The sequence below is a fragment of the Protopterus annectens genome, chromosome 2.part1, assembly GCF_019279795.1.
Source record: "Protopterus annectens isolate FY-2018-M chromosome 2.part1, PAN1.0, whole genome shotgun sequence".
NCBI classification, from domain to species: domain Eukaryota; kingdom Metazoa; phylum Chordata; order Ceratodontiformes; family Protopteridae; genus Protopterus; species Protopterus annectens.
Window position 1 is genome coordinate 1,593,520,851 of NC_056729.1, and position 25,371 is coordinate 1,593,546,221.

Here is a 25,371-nt window from a genome sequence, read left to right on the forward strand (position 1 = left end):
AGCACCCTCTCTGTCCAACCAGTGCTTCGTGTCCCTGCCCAAGTAGCTGACACACACACACTTTTAGATTAGATTTATATACAAACACACACACACTCCTGGTAAGGCTGGCACATGTTTACTTGCTATACTTCCTTCTGCCCAGACTAAAAGGTAGTTATGACTGCCACCAACCAGCTCTTTATCAGCTACTATAAGGCCCTTCCCAAAGGGTGACCAATGCTACTGTGTGATGTTACTATTATCCAAATGGTAATTGTGACCACGACTTTCAAGGTTATTGGAGTGGCCCATACAGTGTCACCAAATACATATGCAAGTACTGTAAGAGCTTAAATATCTCTAAACAAACTAGCCACAATTAAAAGGTTTAAATATATTTAATAATAAATAACAAAAGAACAAGACAATATTCAACAAACTCAGCATAGTGACTCCAGAGTTCAGAATCACAGTGAATATTTTAAAACAACATTGCAGGACATTCTCAAATAAATACTGAAAACATCTAAGCTAATCTTTACTATATTCCTAACTATCTCTAAAAGAAATACTATACCTAAATCTTACTTACAGTGAAAGGCAAATGCAGATGAGAAGTGCTGAATGGATGTTTGCAGGTACAAAGACAAATACAAAATGCCCCTTCTCTGAGAGAGTTCCCATATTAATATCAAAATATTACTGCTGGGTCAGCTTTGGATGACATCACATTTTGTCACCTGCCTCCAGTTCCCAGGCTAAAGAGATACTTAGAATTTAGCACCTCTGTGTCAAAAATACTTATCTCTCAGATGTGCAGCTGCTAGGAAGTCACAGAGCAATAAAATACTTTACATTTTGAACCTAGCAGTTATTTCTGCTCCATCAAGACATTAGGAATACCTCTAGCTCTAGACATTGTGTCTGCTTGCTGCACTGAAACACAGTTGTAAAACACTTTACTTTTCAACATATTTTCTTGATGGTTTGCAAGTTAACTCTGTATATTCCAACTATAGTTTATACACATTTCTGTTCTTTTCCAGTAGAGTACACTGTGGTTACATTCTTGAAGCTCAGTACATAACATACAGTTCAACACACACTTCTACACCACTAGTTTAAAATCCACATAACATACAGTTCTCTTACATTTCTAAGACAAGCATATGAATCATATTAATATTTACAAATGACATTGAATTATTTACAAAATTCTAGCTAGCTTGGCTGGCTGCCTCACAACCCACTCCCCCTGAAAACTCAAGCTAGTTTTTCAAGTGACCCTTGTGAAACATTACTTGAGAGGGTTGAGCCTATCTGGGAATACCTTACCCCATTCCCTGTCTTGAGAGCCCATCTGCATTGGCATTGCTAACCCTACTGAGGTACCGCACTGTCATATCATATGCTTGCAACCCTAGGCTCCACCTTGGTAACTTGGCATTTTGCTGGCTGGCCTGATGTAGTCATGTTAAGGGATTGTGGTCTGTAACTACAGTGAATTTCCTTCCATACAGATAAGGCTGAAATTTCTGTAGTGACCACACTATGGCTAGGCATTTCTTTTCTACAGTTGCATAGCATTCTTCCCTGGATTGGAGTTTATGACTGAGATAAACCACTGGGTGCTCTTCTCTCTCTGAGGAAAGCTGGCTAAGCACAGCCCCCACCTCATAGTTTGACGCATCCACTTACACAACAAATTTTTTTGCGGTAATCTAGACTGCCTAACACAGAGGGTCCTCCCAAAGCTCCTTTAAGCTTCTGGAATGCCTGCCCACATGCTGGGATCCACACTAACTTATCTGGCCTGTTTTCCTTGGCAGGTCTGTGAGGGGAGCAGCTATGGTATTATATCTGGGGGCGAACTTTCTGTAGTACCCTGCTATTCCTAAAAATGCCCTCACCTACATTTTGGTAACAGGTGCAGACCATGCCGGAATGGCTTCTACTTTGGCAGGTTCTGGCCTAATCTTATCACTCCTCACTCCATGTCCTAGGTAAGAGACCTCTGCCATACCCACCTGATATTTACTGGGCTTAATGGTCAACCTTGCTCTCCGTAGTCTGCCCAGCACCTCTCCAACATGCTGAAGGTGCTCTTGCCAGGAATGGCTGAAGATGGAAATATCATCTAGGTAAGCAAGGGCAAAATCTTCTGCTCCTGCGAGGATACGATCTACCAGCCTCTCGAAAGTTACTGGGGTATTTTTCATCCCAAAGGGCATCTTAGTAAACTCATACAAGCCAAAAGGACTTACAAAGGCTGACCTCTCTCTAACACTGGGAGTTAAGAGCACCTGCCAGTAACCCTTGGTAAGATCAGCAGCGGTAAGATACTTAGCCCCACATAGCTGCTCTAGGGCTTCATCTGTCCTAGGCATGGGATAGGCATCTGACTCTGTGTGTCTGTTTAATTTCCTGTAGTCCACACAAAACCTGGTGCTGTTATCCTTCTTTGGTACCAACACCACTGGGGAGGCCCAGGGACTGCTGGACTCCTGAATTACCCCTAGTTCCAACATTTCCTGTATCTCCTCCCTCAGAGTCTGATTGACTCTATCAGGCACCCTACAAGGGGCCTGATTAATAGGCCTTTGGGGTCCTGTATCCACCTGGTGCTGCACCAGGTGGGTGCACCTTGGTTTCCCAGTGAACAAGTCCCCAAACTCCTGTAATACTTCTTGGATTTCACAAACCTGGGTAGGGGATAGCTGCTGGGGCACTGCTACCTTTTCCACTGAGGTGTCAGTTCAAGTCTCACTGAGATCATCAGTCACCAGATCCCCCTCATACTCCTACTGACATCCACTGCAAATACTCAACACAAGGGCCTCCCTATCATGGTAAGGTTTCATCATGTTAATATGGTACAACTTGTGCCCATGTCACCTGCCTAGCAGTTCTACCATGTAGTTAACATCACTGCCCTTCCTTACCAGCTTGTAGGGTCTCTCCCAAGCAGCCTGAAACTTGTTGTGTCTGACAGGAAAGAGAACCATTACCTGCTACCCTACAGCATACTCTCTAGCTGTAGCTCAAGCACTCCTATCATACTAGACTGTTTTCTGCTGTTGGGCTTCTGCCAGGTTCTCCTGGGCTAAGCCCATGACTTCCTTGAGCCTTGTCCTGAGGTTTAGAACATATGCCACAACAGACTCCTTGTGGGATTCACACTTGCCATCCCACTCATCTCGAATCAAATCTCTAGGTCCCCTCACCCTATGCCCATACAACAACTCAAAGGGTGAAAAACCTGTGGATTCCTGGGTTGCCTCTCTATAAGCAAACAACAGATTGGGCAAATATTTGTCCCACTCCCTCTCAACTCATTACATCTGAGTGATGCCTCCAGGTGCACCATGCAGTTAACTCCTACTGACACCTCTAGGTGTCTAATACTGCTTGTACATATTTGCATTAATAATTCCAAAACCATGCTATGTACAAGATTTTAAAAGATTTCTTCTTAAAGCTTACACAATAGCAAACTCAACTGCATTGATATTTGACCACTATCTTGTGCAGGTAAATAGATATTAACTGTTGTTTTTATGATATTAATTTATGTATATATACTTTTTTTTACATTTTTCTAAATATCTCAACAACCAAGTAACACAGACATAACTTCTTAGACTCAAATGAAAGCTCTCAGCTAGATGAATAAAATGCTGCTGACAGTAAGTGTGTAACTTCAGTGGCTGCTGAGATATTGCACTACCACTGCAAAAACAGTTTGTTCTGAAATGTTTGTCATTTATACTTCTTTCATAATCCTTATAGTTCCAAAGATATTAACATTTGTTTGAAATATGGGGATATGATTCTGTCAAAAGGTTTAGACTCCACCCATTGGAAGTTACAGTGTAAACTTCCTGAGCTCCACTGGAGTGAATGAGTTAAACTGGTCTGCAAATGCCCATAGCATCATCATGAGTGCAGAGTTTAACCTCTCAACAAGACCTTTACTCTGGGGACGGTAGGGGTGGTCTTTAGTTGCTTCACCTCACAGTACTTTTACAGACAAGCCAGCAAGTCTGGCATGAAATTGGCACCTCTGACATTCAGTATTTCTTTTTGGAAACCTACCCTGATGAAAATCTCCAACAAAGCATTCACCACCTTTTCTGCCTCAATGGATGACAGAGCCACTGCCTCAGGGTATCTGGTAGCATAATCTACCACCAATAGAATATACTTTCTCCCACTCCTACTCAGAGGCCCCACAATATCCATAGCTACAGTCTGAAATGGCTCCTCAATCACAGGCAAAGACATCAAAGGAGCTTTCCCTTTGTCCCATGCCTTACCTACCTTTTGGCACTGCTCGCAGGTCCTGCAGTAGCCTGTTACATCTTTGGAACTATGAACCTATGAACCTATGAATCTATGAACCAGGCCAATAGAAGTTCTGCATAATACGTTTCTTCATATGTTTTATGCCCATATTACCTGCTACGGGAATATCATGGGCTATGGCTAGAAGTCCCAGACAGTAGGCTCTGGGCAGTACCAACTGCTGTATTCTCTCACCCTCTAGCCCTCCCTCAGGGGTCCACTCTCTATAAAGTAACCCTTTGTCCCAGTATACAGATTCCCCCCTTCCCTTGAGAATCAGGTGCCTCACCAGCTATTTCCCTCAGACCTTGCAATGTAGGGTCTGAGACCTGAGCCTGTCTCAACTCTCTCTTAGCAACCCTTCCCAGCTCCCCTTCCACAGAAAGTCTGGCATCCTTTGACAATAGTACCTCACTGTCAGCCTGGGTGCTACTACTCACCTCTGCCCTTGCAGTCACTCTGTCCAAGGGAACATCAGTACCCACAAGCAGCCGTGGCTCATCTTCAGTCTCATTGCTACAGGGTAGCTCCCTCCCTGAAGTGACCACCTCACTAGTCCTGGCTCAAGTATGTGGTCTGTCTTGGTCTCCACCACGCTATCAGAGCCACATGCTTGTCTCCAAGCCCGACTGCGTGTAACTGCATGCACACATAGTACTGCATTATCAACATCATTCCCTATCAGGACATCTGCAGGGTGATAGTTTGGTGCCCTTGTTGTCTCAAGACAACCTACTGTTGGTATGTTGTCATTCCCACTTACTGGCTCTCCCACATTTTGTTCCCCACCTTGCCTTCATGGATATGTATATGCTACATGGCCCCACTGGTTGCATTTAAAACATTTAACCCTTGGTCCTGGATATGTACCTGGACTAGTGGCTTCCCCTGCTACTGGTGGACTCTGTTGGGACAGTCTGGGCTGCTCACCATGGGTTCCCTTAGACCCATGAGCAACACTGGGTGTCCCTTTCCTGTGCAGTGATGCCCTGTTTGCTAGGTATAGATCTCCCTTTTTCCCCAACTCATCTCCAGTAGTGCATTGTCTATCAGCTAACCAGATTCCCATGTCCTCAATCAAAGTGCTAAGGGTTTGTTCCCTCACCAAAAGGTCTTCCAGCCCTTCAAGAGTTGTGACCTGGCATCCACTCACCCACCTATTAAAATAAGTGGTTAGTTTAGCAAAATGTTCACACAGGCTTTCATCTGCCTTGCGTCTATGCTCACAAAATTTTTTCCTATAAGCTTCAGGTGTTAACTTAAACAATTCTAGCAAACAGTTCTTTACAACATTATAATTTAAACAGTTAGTATCAGATAGTTTGGAAAGAACAATTACAGCTTTGCCACAGAGTGAGGGGGTCAGGAACCATACCCTGATCCCTTGCTCTACATTATACTGTTTACATAACCTCTCAAACATATGAATGAAACTATCAAAATTATCCCCCTCTGTAAATTGTGGAAGAAATGTACTGACCTTTCTTGCTTCTAGGGTTCAGTTACTCCCTTCCTATTACCTCCATGACTCTGGTGAAGAGTATGGGGTATGCAAATGAGGGGAGTTATACTGAATCACAAATTTCCTCAGTGTCAGCTTGTACCTAACCATGCAGGTGCAGCAATACAACAGTGCAAGTGTAAGATCTGAATGACTTCATAAGGGGGTGTGTCATGCTTGTTGTAAGCTCATTGGAACTCTGTGGCTCGTGTTTGCCCTTAGATAAGCACAGCTAAGGAAGGGGGAGTGTCAGATGTGCTTGAACAGTGTGTACATAGCCTAAATGAACACAACCTAGAGCTGATTACTGAATTTCCTGCCTGCACTTATTTTTAAAATCTTTTTTTTCTTAAAACTTGCATTTTATCTGTCTCTGGCCTAGCACTCAAGTGTGGGGTCATTTACTGCACTGTTCTAACTTGTTGATACTTGTGAACCTCTGCTTTCCTAAAAAAACAAACAAACAAAAAAAAAATCTTGCTTTTCCACTTTTCTGAGATTTAAAAGTTCAGTTACAGATTTGCTGTTCTGAACTGTTTGTAAGTTTCTTGGAGGCCATTGTTTGCTTGGGCTAAAGGGAAGTCTCTGTGTTCGTCAGTGGCAGTGATAAACATTGAGCAGCCTGCTTGCCCCTGTGGGAGTGGTTACTCTCTTGAAACTGTAGTTTTATTGGCCATTTTGGGTCAATTCCTAACTCCTTGATCTCCCTCTCTTAAAACCCTCTTTTCTTGTGGTTTTATGTTTTCTTGTAGCGCAACATCGGGCAGCGCCGACTAATTGGGTTTAAACTATTCCTGGCTCCACGAAGTCTGCTCTTCACTTTTTCCCCTTAGAACTGCTCTATCTCTCAAATTAAGCACCATATTCTCATTCTAAGGCCCCTCACTGGTCCAAATAAGTAATTTTACAAGTTAGCACTAATAAACCATAAGCACTACTTACTCTTATACTCTCTACAATTACCTTGTCCCCTATTGGTCCATTTTAATTCAGTTCCCTATATTACTCTAGCATGTCCAAAGGTCAGTCAATGGTTTCCTCTCCAGTCCAGCTGGTGAATCTGGGAATTTTGAGGCAATGTTACAACTGTCTCATGTACACGAACAACCCTCTCCTCCTCCAAACAGGTTCACATATATGTGAGAGATGCAACCATATAGCCAAACTGGAGGCTGAGCTCTCTCATCTCAAAACTGGTGTAACCAGTCAGGAGGAGAAGGTAACCTCACACAACACAATTCCAGTATCACATAGTCCCAAAACAACAGCGAACCAAACACATAAAACACAAAACATACGGAGGCTCTAAATAAAAATCTACCTAAGCAACAGAGACCTCCAAAGCAGACATCCAAGCAAACGCTACCCCAAAACAAAACAGTACAACACATAGCACACAAAGTCAGTGTGCCAAGCAGTCACAGCCCTTAAGGCTGAATAACACACCTGATACTCTTGTAATAGGTGACTCTATTATCAGACACACTGACGTCCCGCTCACCAGGCTGAATAAAGAAGGTCACAGGGCGCTAGGATCCGCCACATAACGCAAGCACTCAGGTCACTCCAAAGCAAATACAAATATGACTCAGTCATTGTACATGCTGGCGTGAATGACTTGAGATGTACCTCCCTCGACTACATGAAAAGAGACATAGAGGAGCTCTCTGATCATGTAGCCCAGGCGGTATGACCCTGACCTTGAGCAGCATCCTCACCTAGAATGATGCCACAGTATAAAGACAAAATGATCGATTTTAACAATTGGCTAAAATTTTGGTGTCATTCAAAGGGATCCAGTGTCTGTCAGCCTGGGATGACATGCTCAACAAGCCATGTTGCTTAGCTAGGACGGCTTGCACCTGTCACCCTGGACTTCGGATAAGGCAAGGCTCAAAGTCAAACCCACCTCCATAGACAGCACAAGGAACAAGAAACTAAGGGTAATGCGCCAGAAGTCTTAACCTCAAGATGCATGCACTCAAAGCTCTCCTCAGTATGGAGAACATCGATATCTGTGCAGTGACAGAAACCTGGTTCAAGGCTCCAGAGAGCACCCCAGCACTACCAGGTTATACCTCATATCATGCTCCGGACCCGAACCACAAAGGAGGGAGTTTCCATATTTATCAGGATATCCACACCTCCAGGTTAGTGGCATGTATCAGAGACCATCCATGTGCAACTGAGAGTGGGAGACTGCTTTAGTTTATAGCATCCTACAGACCACCCTCTCAAAGTCAGGAATCCTCGGCTTTCCTGAAAACATTGGAGAACATGAAGATCTCTCCGAACACCATTATATTGGGAGACTTCAACTACCCAAACATAGACTGGGAGCATTACTCAAGCCCCAGTACCTTAGCCCAAAGGTTCCTGGAATTTATAAACTCAAATGCTATGGAACAACTAGTCACCACTCCCACAAGAGGGAAAACATACTAGACCTGATCATTACCAACATGGGGACTCTATGGTCCATACCAGAAGTATATCCCTCATTAGTAAAGATCAGACCATAAATTAATTTCACTGGATATCCACATCACCCCACCCCAGCCCAGAAAACCACAGTGAAAAGCTTCTCAAAACCAAGTGGAATCCTTCAAGGCCCCAGAGCCAGTGGAAACTATGGCCCAAACATCAGAATCCTATATAAAGCATTCTTGCATGGTCCCTTAGACCCATGAGCAACACTGGGTGTCCCTTTCCTGTGAAGTGATGCCCTGTTTGCTAGGTATAGATCTCCCTTTTTCCCCAACTCATCTCCAGTAGTGCATTGTCTATCAGCTAACCAGATTCTCATGTCCTCAATCAAAGTGCTAAGGGTTTGTTCCCTCACGAAAAGGTCTGCCAGCCCTTCAAGAGTTGTGACCTGGCATCCACTCACCCACCTATTAAAATAAGTGGTTAGTTTAGCAAAATGTTCACACAGGCTTTCATCTGCCTTGCGTCTATGCTCACAAAATTTTTTCCTATAAGCTTCAGTTGTTAACTTAAACAATTCTAGCAAACAGTTCTTTACAACATTATAATTTAAACAGTTAGTATCAGACAGTTTGGAAAGAACAATTACAGCTTTGCCACAGAGTGAGGGGGTCAGGAACCATACCCTGATCACTTGCTCTACATTATACTGTTTACATAACCTCTCAAACATATGAATGAAACTATCAAAATTATCCCCCTCTGTAAATTGTGGAAGAAATGTACTGACCTTTCTTGCTTCTGGGGTTCAGTTACTCCCTTCCCTATTACCTCCATGACTCTGGTGAAGAGTATGGGGTATGCAAATGAGGGGAGTTATACTGAATCACAAATTTCCTCAGTGTCAGCTTGTACCTAACCATGCAGGTGCAGCGATACAACAGTGCAAGTGTAAGATCTGAATGACTTCATAAGGGGGTGTGTCATGCTTGTTGTAAGCTCATTGGAGCTCTGTGGCTCGTGTTTGCCCTTAGATAAGCACAGCTAAGGAAGGGGGAGTGTCAGATGTGCTTGAACAGTGTGTACATAGCTTAAATGAACACAACCTAGAGCTGATTACTGAATTTCCTGCCTGCACTTATTTTTAAAATCTTTTTTTTCTTAAAACTTGCATTTTATCTGTCTCTGGCCTAGCACTCAAGTGTTGGGTCATTTACTGCACTGTTCTAACTTGTTGATACTTGTGAACCTCTGCTTTCCTAAAAAAACAAACAAACAAAAAAAAAATCTTGCTTTTTTCCCACTTTTCTGAGATTTAAAAAAGTTCAGTTACAGATTTGCTGTTCTGAACTGTTTGTAAGTTTCTTGGAGGCCATTGTTTGCTTGGGCTAAAGGGAAGTCTCTGTGTTCATCAGTGACAGTGATAAACATTGAGCAGCCTGCTTGCCCCTGTGGGAGTGGTTACTCTCTTGAAACTGTAGTTTTATTGGCCATTTTGGGTCAATTCCTAACTACTTGATCTCCCTCTTTTAAAACCCTCTTTTGCGCGGTTTTGCGTGTTTTTGCGCATAGCGCAACATCGGGCAGCGCCACCTAATTGGGTTTAAACTATTCCTGGCTCCACGAAGTCTGCTCTTCCCTTTTTCCCTTAGAACTGCTCTATCTCTCAAATTAAGCACCATATTCTCATTCTAAGGCCCCTCACTGGTCCAAATAAGTAATTTTACAAGTTAGCACTAATAAACCATAAGCACTACTTACTCTTATACTCTCTACAATTACCTTGTCCCCTATTGGTCCATTTTAATTCAGTTCCCTATATTACTCTAGCATGTCCAAAGGTCAGTCAATGGTTTCCTCTCCAGTCCAGCTGGTGAATCTGGGAATTTTGAGGCAATGTTACAACTGTCTCATGTACACGAACAACCCTCTCCTCCTCCAAACAGGTTCAAATATATGTGAGAGATGCAACCATATAGCCAAACTGGAGGCTGAGCTCTCTCATCTCAAAACTGGTGTAACCAGTCAGGAGGAGAAGGTAACCTCACACAACACAATTCCAGTATCACATAGTCCCAAAACAACAGCGAACCAAACACATAAAAACACAAAAACATACACGGAGGCTCTAAATAAAAATCTACCTAAGCAACAGAGACCTCCAAAGCAGACATCCAAGCAAACGCTACCCCAAAACAAAACACGTACAACACATAGCACACAAAGTCAGTGTGCCAAGCAGTCACAGCCCTTAAGGCTGAATAACACACCTGATACTCTTGTAATAGGTGACTCTATTGTCAGACACACTGGCGTCCGCTCACCAGGCTGAATAAAGAGAAGGTCACAGTGAGCTGCCTGTCGGGCGCTAGGATCCGCCACATAACTCAAGCACTCAGGTCACTCCAAAGCAAATACAAATATGACTCAGTCATTGTACATGCTGGCGTGAATGACCTGAGATGTACCTCCCTCGACTACATGAAAAGAGACATAGAGGAGCTCTCTGATCATGTAGCCCAGGCTGGTATGACCCTGACCTTGAGCAGCATCTTACCCTCACCTAGAATGATGCCACAGTATAAAGACAAAATGATCGATTTTAACAATTGGCTAAAATTTTGGTGTCATTCAAAAGGGATCCAGTGTCTGTCAGCCTGGGATGACATGCTCAACAAGCCATGTTGCTTCGCTAGGGACGGCTTGCACCTGTCACCCCTGGACTTTCGGATATTGGCAAAGGCTCTTGCCACCCCCATAGTGCCTTTTAGGCAAGGCTCAAAAGTCAAACCCACCTCCATAGACAGCACAAGGAACAAGAAACTAAGGGTAATGCTGCTAAACGCCAGAAGTCTTAACCTCAAGATGCATGCACTCAAAGCTCTCCTCAGTATGGAGAACATCGATATCTGTGCAGTGACAGAAACCTGGTTCAAGGCTCCAGAGAGCACCCCAGCACTACCAGGTTATACCTCATATCATGCTTTTCGGCCCCAAAACCCGGACCGAACCACAAAAGGAGGGGGAGTTTCCATATTTATCAAGGATATCCACACCTCCAGGTTAGTGGCATTGCACGAAGTATCAGAGACCATCCATGTGCAACTGAGAGTGGGCGAGACTGCTTTTTAGTTTATAGCATCCTACAGACCACCCTCTCAAAGTCAGGAATCCCACTCGGCTTTCCTGAAAACATTGGAGAACATGAAGATCTCTCCGAACACCATTATATTGGGAGACTTCAACTACCCAAACATAGACTGGGAGCATTACTCAAGCCCCAGTACCTTAGCCCAAAGGTTCCTGGAATTTATAAACTCAAATGCTATGGAACAACTAGTCACCACTCCCACAAGAGGGGAAAACATACTAGACCTGATCATTACCAACATGGGGACTCTATGGTCCATACCAGAAGTATATCCCTCATTAGTAAGATCAGACCATAAATTAATTTCACTGGATATCCACATCCCGACCCCACCCCCAGCCCAGAAAACCACAGTGAAAAGCTTCTCAAAAGCGAACTTCACACTTCTCAAAACCGAAGTGGAATCCTTCAAGGCCCCAGAGCCAGTGGAAACTATGGCCCAAACATCAGAATCCTATATAAACGCATTCTACGGACATCTCCAGGAATGCATGGATCATGCTATCCCAAACAAAATCAAGACACAATCATCCAAAGGCAGGCGTCCAGTCTGGTGGACCCCAGCCATAAATAAACTGTACAACAGAAGGAGGAAGCTACTACATGATAGAGCAAAATCCTAAAAGGGAAGGCATCTCTGATCAGTACTAGCAAAAAATTACGATCCCTCATAAAATCCTCCAAGGCCAGCTTCGAGAGAAAAATTGCACAGGACACTAAAGACAATCATAAGGCTTTTTTCAGTTATGTTAGGAACCTGGGATGCAACTCCCAGACTTGTTCTGAGTTGATTCTAAATGACAAAAAATACACTGAACCCACAGACATCGCCAATATCCTGGCAGACAGGCTCAGTGCAAACTTCTCCCCCCCAAAAGAGCAAGTATCTATCCCGGCAGAGTGCAGCCTCCCAAACATCTCTGATGCTCAGGTGAAGGCCGCCTTCTCCAAAGCAAAAAACACTACTTCCATGGGACCAGATGGCGCCCCGGGTGGCGTCCTACATGAACTCCAAGAAGAACTAATCCCTCAAGTAAAACTGCTGTACAATCTCAGCCTCACTACAGGATATGTGCCCAAAGAATGGCGTACAGCAACAGTGGTCCCACTCCAAAAAGGTGGCGCCTCTGCTGACCCTGGAAACTATCGCCCCATAAGCCTGACTAGCCTAGTCTGCAAGGCTATGGAGATGATCATCATGGAACTCATAAACAAAGACATTGGGGACCTACAGACACTAGATCCTACCCAATTTGGCTTTGTCAAGGGCAGATCCTGCCTTTTGAACCTGGTTGACTTCTTCGAAACAGTCACCAAGGCCATAGAAGAAGGGAAGGTAGTCCACACAGCCTATCTGGACCTCGCAAAGGCATTTGACACAATACCCCACTTGGGCATCATAGATAAGCTATCCAGCCTAAATATAAACCCCTATGTCACATGATGGGTCACAAACTGGCTCAAAGACAGAACCCACAGAGTCAGAGTTGCTGGAACCATGTCAGACTCGAAACCTTGACACGGTTATAAATAGAACGTGCTGGAGGGACAGATTCATCACCCAGAGACTCCCTGGTGACAAAAAACAAAACCGGTACATGTGAGCCAGGAGCTGGCCTTATTCAGCTACATGAGGCAGAGCTTGAATAATGGATGGGAGATGAGACCCAGGGATTGGATCAGTGTCACTGCTTGACAGAGGCACAGAAAAATGAAATGATAGGCATAGTTTCAAAAACTTTTAGGGGTGCGAAAAGCCACATAACTATGGGCTAGGCTTATAAATGCCCTTGGGCAGATAGCCTAGTATGAACCTATGAACCTATGAACCTATAAGTGGCATCCCACAAGGTTCTGTCCTGGGACCTCTCTTGTTCGGTATTTACTTTTCTGAGGTACAGGCCAACGTGGGAGGACTATGACTCATCAAGTTCGCAGATGACTGCAAACTGGGCACCATAATCGACTCTCCAGCTGACACAAACATCCTTCAAAAAGGTCTCGCAGAGATGGATAACTGGTGCCAGAGCCATGGTCTAAAGCTTAATGCCAAAAAGTGTATAGTCATACCCTTTGGCAAAAACAATGTGCCCACAAATTACCACATAGGTGGTAACCCATTAAGTACAGAAAAAGTAATTAGGGATCTGGGGACCCAAGTTGATAGCAATCTCTCCTTTGACAGCCACATTGCCAAAGTGGTTAGAAAGACCTTCTAAATAGCCCGCCTCATCATGAAAGGATTCACATCTAGATCAAGAGAGGTAATCGTGCCCCTTTATTCATCCCTCATCAGGCCCATCATAGAATACAATGCCCCCTTTGGGATGTACCTTACCCGACACCTGCAGCAATTAGAAAGACCCCAAAAGTACCTCACCAGGAGGATCAAGGGACTCCAACTGATGCCATATGCTGCTCGGTTAAAAAAACTCCAGCTCTACTCAGTTGCATACCGCCTACTTCGAGGAGATCTATGCCTGACATATAAAGCTATGTCCAACCTGGAATTAATGGACATGCTCCACCTCAGTAAATCTAAATCCCTTAGAGCCATGTGCTCGAGGGACTTGAACCTCAGCACAGAAATAAATAGAACATGCTGGAGGGACAGATTCATAACACAGAGGCTCCCTTCACTCTGGAATAGAATTCCAATTCATGTTAGGCAGAGCACCTCACTGACTCTCTTCAAGAAGAATCTTGATGAGTGGATGGGGGATCGTAGGTTTGTCCCGGGGATTACTTCTGTGTCACTATTAGACAGAGGCACAGTAAACTAAACTTTAAAAAGGGCACAGTATACTCAAATCAAGGGGTGGCGTAAGCCAAACACAATCGGGCTAGGCTTATAAATGCCCCAGGGCAGATAGCCTAGCATGAACCTATGAACCTATAAATGGGTGTGCCCATCATGCACCATGTTTTAAACCAAAAAAAAAAAGAGGAAATGGCAGCACTGTTTACATTTGAGCAATGGGTACGTGTGGCGAGCCTTGTGGCTTAAATAGGGCAGAACTGGAAAGGGAAAACAGCAGTAGGAAGGCAATGCAGGAGAACTAGCATAGCTGGCAGGTGGAATGTATCAGAATCAGTCAAATACACATGCAGCAGCTCAACACACTACTATAAACTATGCAAACACCTTGCAGACTGGATGTAGGGGAAACAGCAGTAGGAAGGCAATCAAGGAGAACTAGCATAGTTGGCAGGTAGAATGTATCAGAATAAGCCAATTACACATGGAGCAGCCCAGCACACTACTGTAAACTATGCAAACACCTTTCAGACTGCTCTGTGTGGAAACAGCAGTAGGAAGGCAGTCAAGTAGACCTAGCATAGCTGGCAGGTAGAATGTATTCGAATCAGCCAATTACACATGGAGCAGCCCAGCATGCTACTGTAAACAATGCAAACGCCTTTCAGACTACTTTTACCCACAAACTCTACTCCACCGGTGTATACAGATGGGGGATTTTTAACTGGCAGAACTAACTAAAAATGTTAGAGGCTGCTGCTGCTTTACTCCATCAATATGTGCTAGAGACTGAGGGTGGTGAGGTGGAGAATGCTGACAACCAACCCACAGTGAGAAGGAGGAGAAGAGTGTACAGACCCAGGGTAATCTACCAGGACCTACATGAGCTGGAGATAGTGGAGTGCTATAGGGTGGAGAGGGACATTCTACAGCAAATCATTGAGCTGTGCCGGCCACACCTCACACACAGAACTAATAGAGGGGAACCCATCCTAGTGGATACCAAGGAATACTAGCTACAGGTACCTTCCAAAGACCAACTGGGGATATCATGGGGGATTCACAGACATCAGCATCCAGGGTACTTCACCAGTTCCTGGATGCCATGACACCACATGCCAATTATCACATTTATTTCCCCAACATCCGTGAGGCATTGACCAGAAGTATTTGTCTCTTCCACCATATAGCAGAATACCCTGAGGTAGTTGGTGCTATAGACTGCATGCACATTCACATCAAAGCACCACCCGGTGAGCAGGGTAGGGTCTACATAAACCACAAGGGCTTCCTCACCATCAGCTGCTAGGTCATGTGTGATGACCTGGGCATTATCATGAATGTGTGTGCTGGCAGCCTTGGAAGCTATCACGACTCCCACATCTGGCATTGCTCACAACTGTATCAGGCATTTGCCAGTGGGGACATTCCATATGGCCATCTAGTGGGGGATGCTGGCTATACACTAGAGCCGTGGCTGATGACACCCATCAGAAAAGCACACACACCCAAACAAGAACACCATAATGAGGCACACACAAACCAGGATCATTGTATAGCATGTGTTTGGGATGCTCAAGTCACAGTTCCACTGCCTTGTCATATCTGGTGGAACCTTGCAGTACTCTCCAGCTACATATACACAAATGTTCATAGTATGTGCCATGCAACACAATATGATCCTGCAGAAACAGCTGCAGCAGGTACAGCATGGGGCAGGGCCACACAGCTCCCCACCATTGCCAAGGTCAGCGCAGGTACAGCGGGACTTGGAGGAGGAACATCCTGACCCTATCCTTGTAGGCAGAAGGAGCCATGCCCAGTATGCCCAGACCTTGGCAAAGAGGCAACACATAGCACACACACTGACACTGTGGGGACCCAAGGACTGATACCTCTCCCCGACTCACACATACAGTAAAAGGGATGCCAAACATGACACTACCTGTGCTTTACCATGTATAGGGAGTGTACTATGTGCATCTGACATAGTCAGCCCTACAGCACTGTCCTCAATACTGGCCCAGCAACAAGATAAGTCACCCTTTCCTATCAATTATTAAATGGAGTAGTATGTTCTCATAGTTGTATGTATGATATGGATGCAAGCATGCAAGGAAATTGGGTGGCTGAATGGCATAGCAGCAGACAGCTATATGGGACAGCAGGAAATTCACAACAAATACTGATGTCAACATACTAGGCAGCAGTACAGAAGGTGACAACCCCCACTGCCGTACATGTGATAGCCCAAATAAATGTGGGTGTCAGTAGGTCACACACATGGATGTCAGTGAGGATCACATACGCACCACCAGCCTCAACCAGCATGACAGGTGTAGCTGATCATAAAGAAAGGCCAGGCTAAGCCCCCCAAATTATAGCAATAGTGAGCAGCTCCCCACTAGACCTACACAGACATGCTACAACAGGTTTGGCAGTTGTATTCCAGTTCTGAAGAATACGAAGTCTGAAACTGAAATTTATGCCATTAAGATCTAACATGTGTACTCTGCTGATTTGCCACCTTTCTGCATGATAGGTCACAGTACAATATGAAACTGAAGCCAACAGAGTAACCAGAATACCAGTACAGTCATTGCAAATGTTTAGTCTTCAGGTGTGCACCCCACACAATCCCACATAGAAATGCAGTAACAGATGGCCTGAAGCACTCTCAAATGACTTATAGTCCTCTGGCAAAGGGCCATGCCTCACCCATACTGCCAATGTATGGAATGTCAGGGGGTCCTATCTAACAATCCAACGCAGTAAACAGAAAACAAATGCAAGACCATGTTGACCAATGCCAGTGGCATGCCTCCCCATGTCCTACTGCAAGGACTGTGGATCAGGCCATAAATACTACTGGGATGAAGGCCCAACTATAGGGATACCTCTGAGCTATTGCTTACATAATTTTAGTAAGAGGATAGAATAACAGAGGGGGTGTAAAAGCATGGATGTCATGGAGTGTGTGAAGTCTAAAACTCTAATGTTTGACCGTACTACTCCTTGACTGCAAACCCATGAATGAATAGCCATAAAACTGCTTGAAAACCACAATGTAAAGGTAAACTGAACAGATATAAGAGTCCTGACTCTGGATAACCTGGGTGTATCTGTACAGCTGACAGGTATGGCCCCATCAGGATATGGACATTCTGTGCAGTTAATAAAAACACAAGAAGGGGATCCCCAGCCAGCATACTAACAAGGTGCTGCATCATTTACACAGAAGCAGCAGTCTATTGTCTGTAGCTACCCCTCCACAATGGCAGGTGTGTGCCAGAATGTGTAAGCTACATGCCTCAGAATTCTTCCTTCATCCTGTATTTCCCGGGTAAATAACTGTGAGCAAAGAATGATAACTGTCAGTGGTTGATGATATGATACACCACAGTGTAAAACAGTACATATGTCAGAAAATCTATGCTACAACCAAACATGTCACTCAAGCAGCAGAGACAGCAATAGTTACAGTATCCCCTGTATGTTATGCCCATTATGTCTCCATATTGGCAAACTATCTACAGACATCCTACAGAAACAGTTTGCTAGGTGCAGCTGTAGCACACAAAACCCTGAACTGGAGTCCAACCCACCCTGGAATGGATGCACACACTCAATATAGAAGGTCATACTGGGTATGCTCCTACAGTTAGAGAAATGAAGCCCATGTCTCACAACACAGTCGACTACAGATATTGGTTATTCACAGCTGTCTGTGCACACACACCAAACTGTACACTATTGATATTTCACACACACACAGTGGATGGAATACTCACACATATCTAAGGCCAACATAATATAATATGTCAAACATACACACACAGAGATGTGGGGTAGAGAAAGACAGATGGTGACAGACAGAATCCTATTATGAGGCCTTTCCCACCCAGTACACATCCCATTGGCCTATATCACATGATGTATCGATGTCATTAACTGTAGAAATACCTTTGGTTAGCCTCCAGCCCTATAGTCTCAGTGTTGCTTGTGATAACTGTGTAATACTATAGTTCAAATAAGTAGCCATGTAGCAGTTGTAATCTCAGTCCTGTCAAATGTTAAGTTTTGTGTGTGTGTGTGTGTGTGTGTGTGTGTGTGTGTGTGTGTGTGTGTGTGTGTGTGTGTGTGTGTGTGTGTGTGTGTGTGTTTCTAGATGAATGTGGTTGAGGCCATTCCAACACACACTAAACTTCACTTACCCCTCCTTTAGCACTGCTGCTGATGTCACTCACCTTCAAAGATATCTTTGAACATTTTGCTAACATATAAGCTCTGTGGCATTTGTGATAACTGTGTAATACTATAGTGTAGCAAACTAGTTAGGTAGGAGTTCAAATCCTGGTCCTGGCAACTGTGAAAATGTGTGTGTTTGTGTGAGAGAGTGTGTGTGACTTTGTCAGCATCTGATTTTGTGGTCATTGATACTTACTACACTGCCCTTATCCCTCCTTTAGCACTGCTGCTGATGTCAGTCACCTTCAAAGATACATTTGGACAGCTATTCAACATATAAGCTCCATGGCATGTGCAATAACTGAGTAATTCTATAGTCTAGCAAGTTAGCTAGGTGGGGTTCTAATCCTGATGTTGGAAACTGTGAAAATGTATGGGTTTGTGTGAGAGAGTGTCTTTGTCATCACCTGATTTTGTGGTCATTGGCACTTACTACACTTCCCTTATCCCTCCTTTAGCACTGCTGCTGATGTCACTCACCTTCAAAGATACCTGTGGACAGCTCTTCAGCATATAAACTCTGTGGTATGCACAATAACTGTGTAGCATTGCAGTAGCAATACATAGCTAGGTAGGGGTTGAAATTCAGTACTGGAAAGTGTTTGTGTCTGTCATCAGTATCCTGTGTGGGTGTTAGTGTGATTATGTAATAACAGGATACATTGGGAGGCAGCCTTTACTAAATTATTATATTGAGGACCTAATATTTGTCCCAATGTCCACTTTACAAGGCCAACAGTTGTCCAACACCGTAAAGGTTGGTGTACACAATCCACAGCCCTAAATGTCTACTGCCATGTGGAATGACTATATGACAGTACAGATTAGTGAACAATATAGGCAGCCCTTCTAATACTCAGAGGCCACTCTCTACACATGGATCATACACAAACACATTTGGCTAGGCAGCAACCACTGTATTGGTAGTTCTCCTAAAAATTGCCTCACAGATAGTAACCATGCTGTGATTGCAGTGGACTACATGCCTGTTGGCCACAGCAGTACCACTGATATCAGAAAGTACTTTGATGTGTTACATCTCCTGACTGAGTGTGTGTTATCCATCAAGTAAAAGGACACGGCACCCTGTTCCATCCCCTCAGTAGCCCAATCAATGTATACAGTGGCTGTTTTGCCATGTTCCCCACTGGGCTCCTGCAACAACTGTAGAGTCTGCAAATGTACCCCACAAAGGGAATACCATGCCTTATACACATGACCTGTATGGACAGACACCAATAACTCCAATGAATCCCAGTATTGTACTGTCTGTTTAGGTGCAATCATTATCTCAGTTACATAGCCAGGTCTCAACAAACGAGGTCAGGAATGCTACTTCTGAAGATACCAATCTGTCCACACAACATGCCCCAGAGAGCTCAAGCACACTTCCACACTTCAAAGGACATGCTTGTGGGATAGGTTCACAATGTAGACACTGTCCATGGTATGGAATATAAATCACATACATGTGAACCACCTCTCCATTACAGCAGATGTGTCCTCCACTCCAAAGACTGCTATGTGTGACTGCATCCTGACAGATGTCTACTGTTGAGCAGCATGACCCTCAGATTGCATTCATGTGTAGCTGTTATGGTGGTAATAACATTAAGAACACTGCCTAATAAGGCATCATAGGAGAGGCAAGACACTTAGCCAGTACCTGGAAACTCAGTGGTGACAGATGTAGGACATATGTGGCAAGTCATTGGGTTCTGCAATCATGTCATCCCAAGCAGAGAGGTACTAAATTCTCTGAGAATGGCACATAACAAGTAAGCCAATGCTGCAGTCAATCTATTGATAGTACCGCAGCATCATTCTGGGTGACAGTGGTACACTGCACATGGCTACTGTCACACCTGCCTAGACCACATAATCAGAGCTCAACCATATCTCTTGTCATGTATTCCAGGGAGGTGTGTCTCAAGTCATTCACACCCACATGGATACAGAATGATACTTGTAGTTGTTGTGGAGTGCCATGACTGGCTGTGTCATGTGTTGGATGCTGGCATGTTATAGATATCTGTCTGTTACCTGTTTCATATTCAACTTAGTGAGTGGGATATGTGTTTGCCTCAGTATTGAGTTGCCCATGATCACTATATTGGGCAAGGTGGTTAGCCTTAGGAGCTTAGGTTGAGGGGCACACTGTGTGGGTTAAATATGTGTCCCTTGCCATGTTCCATGTCAAGGTGTCTGAGTGGGTGTCTGTCTTGCTGGTCTGTGCTGATTGGGTAAATGTCCATTGAGTGCCTCTGGGAAGGTTGGTGTGTGGCTTTTAACTATGGCTGTCAAAGTAGGTGTCACGGTGAGCTATGTGTTCCACATGGTGTGGTGCAGGTGTTGATCATATCCTCATGTCCTGCTAGTCCACTCTTTGCTGGAGAGTGCATATGTCCACATTGGGTGATATATGGGTTACCCTAACAGGTCTGAGTGTTTAGAGTTTAGAGGGGAGGGTTTTCTTTGTACATGAGGCAGTTGCAACAGTGCCTCAGAATGGACAAGTGCTCCAGGTTAATGGGTGAAAGCACAGACAACCACTCTACAAACATGCCAGGAGGGGTGGACATAACTACTGGGGCCACATCTGTGATGAACAAGTACTGCTGATGGCTCCCAGGTGTGTCACATGTCTTAATACAATAACCTGGTGAAGTGCCAAGCCATAATGCTAGTTGAAGTGCAAGACAGGAAGAAGTAGCATGATGTACAGGTAGAACAAAAGGCAGACTGTCTGCCATCTGTGATACTTTACCACAGCTGTGCAGTTCCCTGTTGCTTTGCCCATATGAAAGTTTAGTAAGCTTTGTAGCACATGTCGTAACTGTGTAACACTATAGTAAACATACCTAGATAGGCAGGAGTTCTAATCCCAATACTGGCAAGTGTGTGTGTGAATCATGTACTGTCTGGCTTATACCATTTTTGAACTGTGTACTACCCTTTACACTTCCCTTCACTCCAGTTTAGTAGTCCTGTTGATGTCATCCACCTTAGACGTACCTTTGGAAGAGGTGGAAATGTATAAGCTCTGTGGTGTGTCTGACAACTGCATAGCACTATAGTCAGAATACCTAGATAGGCAGGTGTTTTAATCCCAATACTGGCAAGTGTGTGTGTATGTGTGCATGAATCATATACTGTTTGGCTTAAACCATTTTTGACCTGTGTACTACCCTTTACACTTCCCTTCACTCCAATTTAGTAGTCCTGTTGATGTAATCCACAATAGAAGTACCTTTGGAAAAGGTGGAAATGCGTAGTACTATAGTAGGAATACCTAGATAAACAGGAGTTCTAATCCTAATGCTGGCAGCTGTTTGTGTATGTGTGAGGATCATATATTGTGTGGCTTATACCATTTTGATGTGTATACCATACATGGGTGGTGAGCACCTCTTGCTGCCATTAGTTTTTATAGTGTGGTAACAGCATCTGCCTCACATGCAGCAAGATAAACCATTGTACAGTCCTATGTACAGATGTGTCTGGCATATCCATATGTTTGCAACCTATTTGTGGTTGGAAGTGGTCTGTGTGCCTTAACAAAGCCCATGTATGTGATATTATAGCCAAATAGGCCACAGTGAGTGTACTGACACATGGCAGCATGAGGTATCATACCTGAATGAAACATCCTGCTGATACGATGTCTACTGACCTCACAGGAGGCCAGCCTTGTAGGTGCAATACATGAGTCCAGATGCATGGTTTTACAGGTGAACTGTTCCTGTTATGGGTCACATTACAGGCTGGGAGAGGTGTGGACTGTCATATTGTGGTCCTAATTAGTATGTAACAGGAACACCTTGCATCTTAAGAGGGGTGTGTACACAATTTATATCCACTGTATACCACTAATGTGTCACACATGATGCTACCTTAGACCATCTGTCCAACCCATTTGGCTGGCCTCGGTCCAGATGTCTTGGTACTGACAAGTTGTGAGGTATGCTACAGGAATGTTGTATTCACATCAGATAGGCCCATTGGTGACCACTGTGATGCAATACAGTTAACCCCAGCACAAGAGAACATGCACAACAAACAATATAGCTATTACATAAAGCAATATAGCTATTACTGATGGTTGTGTGCATGGTAAATTGCATACGCTTCAAATGCCTGGGATAATGCTAGGCAACAACAGAACAATGTAATACTACCAGCTTCAGGCTGCTGTCCCATTTGCAGACCAGAGGGTCCTAGATAGTTGATAGAGGGAATTATTGTCAGCAGATGCACATGTGGCCATGATATAGGATGGATGCAGCATGTCTGTACATCTACAGTACTAACCGCAACAATACACCATGTCCTGTTCTCACCAGAGATGTGCACCTCTGTGCATTAGAAAACCACATCCACAACTGCAATCAGACCTGACACATGCATGTAGATACAATACAGATACATGTATGTCTGATATATTACTATACTAATTCCCACTGGGCCCTTACCTGCACGCTCCTCTTCCAGTGTGTGTGTGTGTGTGTGTGTGTGTGTGTGTGTGTGTGTGTGTGTGTGTAACCCACCTTCACAATGCTTCCCTCAGTGTCATGGCTTGTGTATGGGGTGTGTGCCACAAGTTTGGAGTTGAAATTCTTGGTGGGTGTTAGTGAGGACTGTATGGCTGGGCCCCCACCTGTGGCTAGCCGGTCCCTTGCTGCAGCAACCACCCATTGACGGTCATGGCAGATAATGTGGGTGGGGCGATGCTGCACATGCTCATAAATTCTACTGTGTAGGCCGGCATCATTCACCCTGTGGACCCTGTGTGGTGTTTGCATCATGCACAAAGGCCACTATAACATATATGACTGTTGTCAGAACCCTGGACATGACCTCAATGCCAGGGGACATGCCACCATTACCTTTGTTAACACCATGGCTCACATGAAGTAATACATTGCTGGTAGTCCACTGAACAGCAATTTTGTTATAACATAATGGGGAACATGGGTTGACACTGAGCTGTCTGTTGATCACAACAGTGCCACTGACATCAGAAAGTACTTTGATGTGTTATATCAGACATGGTCACCCTGTACCCTCCCCTCAGTAGCCCAATCAATATGTACAGTGGCCCTTTTGTGATGTACACCACTGGACACCTGCAACAACTGTAGAGGCTGCAAATGCACTCCACAAAGATAATACCAGGTCTTACACACATGCTCTGTATGGACAGACTCTTATAACTCCAATAAATCCCTGTATCATTATGTCTATGTAGGTGCAACCACTGCCTGAGTTACACAGCCATGTCTCACCAAACTGGGTCAGGAATGCTACATCTGAAGATCCCAATCTTTTCAACAGAACATGCCCCAGATACCTCAAGCACACGTCCATACTCCAAAGGACATGTGCGTGGGATAGGTTCACAACCCAGACACTGTCCATGGTATGAAATATAAATGACATACATATGAAGTAATGCACATCACTGGCCACCCACAATAACCTCTGGATGAGTGGATGGGGAATACAGTACCCACCCCTGGGGCTCACTCCAGTGAGTATACTCATTAGCTACACTGGGGACTATTTTCATGTGGCCTGATGTTAGGGTATTTCCTTGGCTTAGCCTTGTAGATCCTTCATGGAGATTCACCTACTACACACCTATGAAGCTATGAACCAATGGATCTCAGTACTGTGAAATGTGTGTGTGTGTGTGTGTGTGTGTGTGTGTGTGTGTGTGTGTGTGTGTGTGTGTGTGTGTAGTAATCTGAGTGTTTTTGTTTGATGAATACCTGCTGGGGGTGTGGTTATTAGCAAATGGAGGTGTGCTGAAACCAACACACTTACCATTCACCACTCTGAAACAGATGTCAGTCACCATAAACCTATTTACAACTCTCAGCCCTATAATCTGTGAGGCATGTGCAATCACTGTTCTACAGACCTGTGAAATTCATGCAGATACAGCTGTACCTTGCCTATGACATGGTTGATGTGTTACCGCACTGCACTACCCCTTGGTCTTTCTGCAGGGCCACATCCTGATGACACACAGAGGCCTAGAACACATACAGAATACAGCATGTGAGAATGCATTCAGTCAGCATTAAGAATAGCAATAATGCATCATGGATTAAACTGTACACACACTCTGATGTATACCCCTTACAAATGCCAGATGACCACACCCTACACAGCATTACCTACATACAATTTATTAAGTTCACCCTGTACATTAGACCCATATTTGCATGTCCCTGCATCAATGTTTTGGATGTCAGAGATCGGGCACAGGTTTCATCATATGTACAGGGTGTTGTTTGGTTTTGCCAGAGCTCTAGGCTGCACCATTTGGTTGACAGTATGGGTGTGTGTTTGAGGTGTGGGAATTGCATGGCTTGTGCACGTGTGGTGCATTTGTGGAGGTGAGCTTATAGTGATTTTGTGTGTGTGCGTGTGTGTGTGTGTGTGTGTGTGTGTGTGTGTGTGTGTGTATACAGACATGCCATGTGGCTGCCCTAAACTGATGTTTTCTGGACAACTGTGGCCCGTACATGGCAGGGTGTACAGTTCACTATCTCTGGCCATGGACACGGGAACTTGATCTGCTGCTAAGGGTATCAAGACAGCCACCACTGACAAGGCCAGAAAGGCCGGAGATAGTACTGCTCTCTGATGGTGACGTATGTCTGCTGGATCAGCGACCCTGTTGGGACCATCCAGGACCACGTGTTCATGGCCTGTTACGTCTTGGCATGGACATCACACCACCCTCATTAGTGCTGGTGTTACCCCCCATACAGGAGCATGATGGTGCATGGCCATATGCGCGGCGAGATGATCATGGTTCTGAGATACCTTCATGTGGCTGCTGCCTCCCATCTGCCATTTGTTCAAGCAGTTAATGAAAATTCTGGTTATTGGATTTTAGACGTCTGTTGGGTATTTGCATGTTGAAGGGGGATGCAAGGAAGGGGTAGC